The sequence below is a fragment of the Mus pahari genome, chromosome 17 (assembly GCF_900095145.1).
Source record: "Mus pahari chromosome 17, PAHARI_EIJ_v1.1, whole genome shotgun sequence".
Classification (NCBI taxonomy): Eukaryota; Metazoa; Chordata; class Mammalia; order Rodentia; family Muridae; genus Mus; species Mus pahari.
This window is the reverse complement of record NC_034606.1, coordinates 27,701,146-27,709,211: the sequence shown is the minus strand read 5'-3', so window position 1 is coordinate 27,709,211 and position 8,066 is coordinate 27,701,146.

Sequence of the window (8,066 nt, the reverse complement as noted above, 5' to 3'; positions counted from 1 at the left end):
GGCTGTCCTGGAACTCACTCTGTAGACCAGGCTGGCCTCGAACTCAGAAATCTGCCTGCCTCTGCCTCCCGAGTGCTGGGATTAAAGGCGTGAGCCACTACTACCTTCAATCTTTTCTTGACTTTTCCTACCTTGCTTGTTTGTTTGTTTGTTATTTTAAAGTCGTCTTCCGGACAGAGATGGAGCGGTAGCATGCAGGAAGTCCTGGGTTTGATCTCCAACACACATAAACCCATGCATGAAGTCCCTGTGGAGGATTAGAAGTTCAAGGCTGTCTTTGACAACAAAGATTTGGAGGCAAGCCTTGTATACATGAGATCCTACCTCAAAAATTAAAAGATTAATTAAATTAATTAATTCCAATTTAATAGAAAACTTTCTTCCTATAATAATATATATATATATATAAATATTTAAATTATGCGAAAATACAGAAAAAGCAAATTATTAGCTAGAGGTAGCTTTCAAGAGCATTAATGAATTCTAGAAATTGGTTCAGGCACAGACAGATGATTTAGACATATGAATTTATCCATGGCTGAAGCTGATAAAGCAGAAGTAATTTTACTTTGAATGTTAATACTTCAAGCTATTTTTTTTTCTTTTTTCTTCAAGCTATTTTTAAATGCAGTGTTTATTTTATTTCTCTTCAATTTTAACCATTTATTTATTTATTTATTTATTTTGTACATATTGTGTACAGGTTCGCTGGCATAGAGATCAGAGAACAACTTTGAGGGGTTGCTCTCTCCTCCTACCCATTTGGGTCTGACTCATGAAATCAGGCTTTGTAACAAGCACCCTTTACCCTGTGAGCCACCTTACCAGCTTTGTTTCTTTGTCTGCCCTTTTTTTCTTAAAGAAAACTTACATTTATTTATGTTTAAAAAGAAAATGGAGGTTTTAAAGCTTCATGCCTTTAATCCCAGAGCTTGGGAGGCAGCGGTAGGGAGATGTCTGAGTTCAAAGCCAGGCTGGTCTGTACAGAGAAAGCCAGAAGGAGGAGGAGGGGAGGGGAAGAGGAGGAAGAGATGGAGGAGGAAGAAGAAGAAGAGAGAGGAAGAGGAGGAAGAAATGGGGGAGGAAGAAGAAGAAGAGAAGGAAGAGAGAGGAAGAGGAAGAGGAGAAATAAGAGAAGGAGGAAGAAGAAGAAGGGAAAGAAGAGATTAGAGTTGGATCTCTCCTTCTAGCCTGTGGGTCCCTACAACTGAACTCCAGTCATAAGACTTGGTGACAAGCCCCTAAACCTACTGAGCCACTTCAGTGATTCTTTCTTCCTTCCTATTTTCTTCCTTCCTTCCTACTTTTTTTTGGTTTGTTTGGTTGGTTTTTTTGTTTTGTTTTGTTTTTTCGAGACAGGGTTTCTCTGTGTAGCTCTGGCTGTCCTGGAACTCACTTTGTAGACCAGGCCAGCCTCGAACTCAGAAATCCGCCTGCCTCTGCCTCCCAAGTGCTGGGATTAAAGGCGTGTGCCGCCACGTCCGGCTCCTTCCTACTTCCCTTCCTTCTTTTTCCTTCCTTTCTTCTTCCCTCCTTCCTATTTTGCTTCCTTCCTATTTTTCTTCCTTTCTTCCCTTCTTTATGTTTGCTGCTTTGTGCAGGCTAGACAAGGGTTCTATCCCTTCTTTATTTTATTTTGTTTTTCAACGAGGGAAATAGACTAACATGGAACCAAAACAATGATTACATTTTAAGTATCTCTATTTGACATGATAACCCTCCAGGGGCTCAGAAAGGTGAAGATACAGAAAGGCAGACTGAGCTCTGGTGGCCTGGGTTCTCCTCTTTGATTGACAGAGCAGGCAATCTTCCCCACGGCATTTGCTCATTTCTCCTCTGTCCTCTGCTGCTTGTGGATTCTGGTGCTGTTTGCAGGCTGCCCTCCCCCCCTCATCCCATACTGTAACTTGTATGGCTGGAAGTATTGGATTTAATTACAATACGATTACAGTATGGCTGTAATTAAAGACATCTATGCTCTGGACCAATCCATTCCATCATCCGACATGACTAAGCTCCTCCTAAATTATAAGACAGCAAACCCAGCTCAGGTGACAGAGAAGGATGGAACCAGAATGAATTGAGGCAAGATATTCTTCAAGGAAGAGAAAAGAAATGTGTGTGTGTGTGTGTGTGTGTGTGTGTGTCTGTGTGTGTGTGTCTGTGTGTGTAAAGTCCTGGGGGTGCATGAGAACAAGGTGATCAGTCTGTCAGTCAAGGTCCATTGACTTTGAGATCCTGAGACTGGCCAACAGTTGCAGGCAGTTTTCTGTCAGGCTATGAAGCATGTGTTTTGAGCTGACCACCCGGTCTCCAGTACCAGCTCCATAAACACAAGTGGCTCCATGAGGGAGTGAAAGGCTCCTGTGAGAGAGCAGGAAGAGAGGGCTTGGATCCAGATGTGGAAGCACTCAACAAGGCCTGTGCTTGGCAAAAGTTAAAAAGAGAGGAGGAGCCTGTGCTAAAACATGGAAAATAAAGTTGAGTTTGCCACAGAGGCATTTGAACACAGAGAACAGTCTGCAGAGAATCAAAAACTAAAGTACAGAGTCACTATGGAAGGTTAAGCCAGGTTCCAAGAGGCCTTGTATATTCTGTGCTGAGGCTATCACCTCTGTCTTGACCATCTGTGAGCAGGGCTAAGGCTCAAGGTGTCCTGTCCACTAGAAATATCCCCCTGCTTGTCATGCAGACAACGTATTTCAGCATAGACTAATCAGAAGCAAAGAGTCCACTTAGAAGGTCAGTTGCGGCAGATGGCTGAACTGGAAAGGTCACCTTGGGAATACAGAGAGGGACTGGATATGGAGATGGTACCAGAAGAACAAGGATGAGGGATTGTAGAGAGGAGCAGGGGTGATAGCCAGGTTCTGCATCTCAGCAACTGGGGGTTGGTGGAACAGGTCATGTAGATGCTAAACATAAGAAAAACTTACAGCTAACAGGTAAGAGAGTCCTTGACTGAGAGCTATTCACAGTTGATTGCATACCTGCAGGTTTGCAAGCCTAGGTGTTCCCACTGCATGGACGGAGTCTCAGGGGCAAATAGGACCTTTCTGGTGTTGATTTGAGTCTCATTATCTAGCACAGACTAGCCTGGCAAGCCCCTGTCCAAGTACAAAGGAGACACTAACTATCCTGCTAAGCTTCCAACATCAGACAAGGTTGGTGTGTTCAGAGCTGTAGGGCCATAAGCTGCTATTGAACTCTCCACGCTCCCTCCACAGCCTCCAGAATGCTGGGATTAGTCATGTAACATCCTTTCAAGCAAGAGATTCATTCAGTAGCGATCAACACACTGGGTAGTGGCGAGCACACCCAGGTGAGAAGAATGTTTTAAATGAGATGACCAGATTCTAAGGATTGACTATTCTGTGGACCAAAATACGCACAGGTCACTTATATTCAGAAAACAGTAGCCAGTACACGTCTTTAATTCCAACACTTTGGAGGCAGAGGCAGGCGGGTCTCTGGGAGTTTAAGGCCAGCCTGATCTACGTAGTGAATCCTGGGACACGCAGAGCTATGTAGTAAGACCTGGTCTCAAAACAATCAAACGAAATAAATAGAAAACACTCAGCAAAACTATGGGGTTGGGTTTCCTATCTTCTATTTGATCTCTAAGGCCTCAGGAGGCCTTATGGGTTATGACACAGCCTTCTTCCCGGTATCTGTCTGGCGACTGGGTCACTCATTTCAACCCTTGTCCTTCCTCGTGCTCACAGCCAGGGCTCCGGAAGACTTACCCCTCTTCCTTCTAGATTCTACAACAATCCTCCAAACTCAATTCTCTTCCCACTCATAGCCCCATGCCTCTACACAGTTGATAGCTGTGGAGGCAGTTGCTACAGACACTGTGGTCTACTCAGAACACGTGGTTCTTGGCCTAATAAAAATAGGTTGTTCTTTTTTTGTTGTTGTTGTTTTTTCCTCCTCACCCTAACCACATGAAATCTTACCATTTCTTCTCATTAGCCTTTCCTTTTCACCTAGAACACCCAGCTTAAGGGCTTACCCATACTCTCCTGTGGTTCTCTCCCCACTCTCTGCTCTTCTATATAAGCACATGACTTCAGAGGACATCTTCTGCTTGCATGACCCAAGGCTCTGTTTGACCCAGTGCTGCCTGCCAAAACTCCTCCCTCTTTACTAAGTCTCCACTTCCTCTTTAGACCCTTCTCCACTTCCTAAAGAACCTTCAGGCGGTGCCTCCAAATTATCACATCAAATAGGCCAGCTGAAGACCCTTGAAAACCCAGGTCTTGGCCAAGGTCAAACATCTAGAGCATCAGAGCTGTGACTTGCTAACCAGTTGCCCCTATGCTCTGTAGCACAGCTGCCTGCCGGAAGTGAGGTCAGTGCAGAGACTTTTAGGGAGCTCTCAACATTCTAGTCTCCAATTTGGGGTGCCACAAATACCCAGCTGCATGTCAGACAGACTCTTTAAGCCCTGTTATCGAGCCACACATAGTTGCCACATGTCCTTAATCCTAGCACTTGGGAGGCAGAGGCAGGAGGATCTCTGTGAGTTTGAGGCCATGCCTGGTCTACGGAGTTCCAAGACAGTAGGTCTGTAACATAGAGAAACCCTATCTTGAACTCCCCCCAAAAAGTCCTGTTCCCCTCCACCAAAAAAAAAAAAAAAAAAAATCTTGCTACCGTATGACTCTAGTTATTCAAAGTCTAACTTTTTTCCCATTTATGTATTTAGCTGTAGTTTAATACATGTGACATGAAATGTGTTATTTTGTGCATTTTAACTGTCATGTGAATTCAGCACCATTAAGTCTTTTCACACGGTTATGAAATCATCACAATCCATTTCCAAGACTCTTCATCTTATAAAACCAAAGGGGGGAGGTGGTGCTGGGAAGGTGGCTCAGTCACTAAAGTGCCAGTGGCACAAGTCTGAGGATCTGAGTTTCCATTCTCAGCACCCACATAAAAGCCAGAAGTGGTGGTACATGTCTGTAAGAACAATGTGGGCAGGGTGGAAAGGCAGGGGGATCCCTGGAGCTCACTAACCAACCAACCTGGGCAAATTCACAAGCTCCAGCTTCAGTGAGAAATTCTATCTCAAAAAATAAGGGGAAGGCCGGGCATGGTGGCGCATGCCTTTAATCCCAGCGCTCTGGAGGCAGAGGCAGGTGGATTTCTGAGTTTGAGGCCAGCCTGGTCTACAAAGTGAGTTCCAGGACAGCCAGGGCTACACAGAGAAACCCTGTCTCGAAAAAAAACAAAAAATAAAAATGAAAATGGGGAAGAATGATAAAGATACCTGATTTCAAACTTTGATCTCCACATTTTGGTACATACACACACACACACACACACAAAATATAACATACATACATACATACATACATTTATACATACACAACACACATACAAAACAGACATACACACAAACACATATAACATACAATACGCATACCACATTCACAAACACAGCATACATACATACGCACACAGACTGCCATACACACACACACACACACACACCATATACACAAAAAAAATTTTTTTTGTTTTTAGAGACAGGATTTCTCTGTGTAGCCCTGGCTGTCCTGGAACTCACTCTGTAGACCAGGCTGGCCTCGAACTCAGAAATCTGTCTGCCTCTGCCTCCCGAGTACTAGGATTAAAGGCGAGCGCCACCACGCCCAGCACACAAATTTTTAAAAGCTGTATCCACCACACAATAGCCCCCTCTTCCCTGCACCCTATTTAGGATAGGAAGAGAAAAACTTACGTTTCTATTAGGCCAAGAACCACATGATTGTTGCAGAATACAGAAGGGAGAGAGGCAAGTCTTTTCCCAGAGCCATGACTGTGAGCATGAAGGAGGACAGGGTTGAAATGAGAGACCCAGTCACCAGGCAGACACTGGGAAGAAAGGGCCCTGGAAGCCACCATTCTACTTCTTCCTCTATGAGTTCTCCTCCTCAGGACACTTCATGATTTTTTTCGTGACTGGGTGCTTTCTAATCTCAGCTACCTTTATGTTCCTGCCATTCATTCTGTCACAGAATGTGTCTGAAACTATCCTTTTCTTCAAGCTGGGTAATATTCCACTGTAACCCTAAACCACAATCTGTTTATCTTTTCATTCACCCATGGATCCCTGACTGGCTTGCTCGCCTTGGCTCTTGTGCACAACGCTGCCATGGATGTGAATATATGGCGATCTCATTGAGACCCTACTTTCAGATCTTTTGGGTATTCTGCTGGTTACTTTCTTGTCAGCTTGACATAAGCTATAGTCTAGTCATCCTTAGATGACCTGGGCTTCCTGGCCCTCACACAATAAATATTCCTTATAACCGATTTTGTTTGACTCATCTTCTCATCTTGAGTATTTCTCAATATTAAATATCTTTAATGACATGACATTCCTTTACTTAAATACACACCTCCACCACCGCAGTATATGACTCCTCCCATCTCTAAAGGTGCTGGCTTCTTCCCTGTGCGTTAACACTGAGGTGAAAACCCTGGGGCACACATGACTTCTAGGAACCTCCCCTTTCTCCTTTGTATCTCATGTCTGGAATTGAAGTGGATTGCTCGTTGAGTTTGAGATTTGTTTTCAGATAACCTTCTTCCATTTTCATGACCTCATCCCCAGCTGCTGGTCACCATGTCCCTTGCTGATTCTAGGAGTCCACTCAGTCCAGACTCCATGGATTAGAAAGCTCACCGAGCACCTGTGTCACCCTGCATGGCTTGCTTCATTCAGCATAACGCTCTCAGGCTCCATTGGGTTCTTATAGACTATGTGCTCACCTTCTTTGTAAGGCTGAGTGATACGCTGTGCACCTGATGCATTTTCTTTATCTGTGTACCTTCGATGGACATTTATGTATGTTCTCAGCCTCCAACTTGTGGGGGAAAAAAATGCCCCAGTGATCATGGTACACAAATGTCTGTTCAAACTTGAATGCCTTTAGATGCTCCTTACCTCGATCATCGGGTAGTTCTATTATTAATTTTATGTTGGGGGTACTTCCCAGTTATTTGCTGTGAAAGTTATCCTAATTTACATCTCCAGCAGCAGGAGAAAGTTTCTTTCAACATTCTTAATATATTTCCTTCCTTCCTTCCTTCCTTCCTTCCTTCCTTCCTTCCTTCCTTCTATCCATCCACCTCCTCCTTCTTTTTCTCCTTTTAAATTTGTTTTTTATTTTTTTCGTTTTGTTTTATTTTGTCTTTTTGAGACAGGGTTTTTTTCTGTGTATAGCCCTGGCTATCTTGAAACTCACTTTATAGACCAAGCTGGCCTCAAACTCACAGAAATCTGCCCGCCTATGCCCTTCAAGGGCTAGGATTAAAGATATGCCCCACCACTCTCTGAACTCTTATTATTGTTCATCTTTGGAGTTGTAGTCGTTCTAACATAAGTGAGGGGGATGCCATGGTTTTAATTCGTACTTCCTGGATGATTAGTGATGCTGAGGGCTTTTTCATACACCTGTTGGAATCTTCTTTTGGAAACTGTGCATTTAGATCCTTTGCCCATTTTTAACTAGGCTATCTTCTTGCTACTGAGGAGAATTTCTCACAGGTTCTCCCATGGTTCTCAACGTGTGAGTCACAACCACTTGGACAAACCCTCTACCTCCAAAGATATTTACATTATGATTCATAACAGTTATGAAGTAGGAATGAGAATAATTTTATTGTTGGGAGTCACCACAACGTGAGAAATATATTAAGGGGTCATGACATTAGGAAGGTTGAGAGCCACTTCTTTAGACAATTAGGCTTTACTGAAGGGATGGCTTGCATATGGTTTATTATTCTCTGTCACTCATAGGGTCCCCCCTCGTTCTTTTGATCCTAGTTTCTACTATGCTAAAGCTAAGCTAATTCCATGTGTCTAAATCTTCTTTTGCTACCTGTATTTTGAGGTGATATTAAAGAACGCATTCCTTTAAGCAATGAAAACAACCATTTTAAATGTTCTGCCCATCGATGGTGTTCTTCATAAAGGCTCTACCTTGACTCTCAATGATTGCACTCCCTTTTCATGGACTTAGAAGCATTCCAGTGTGTGTGTGGGGGGG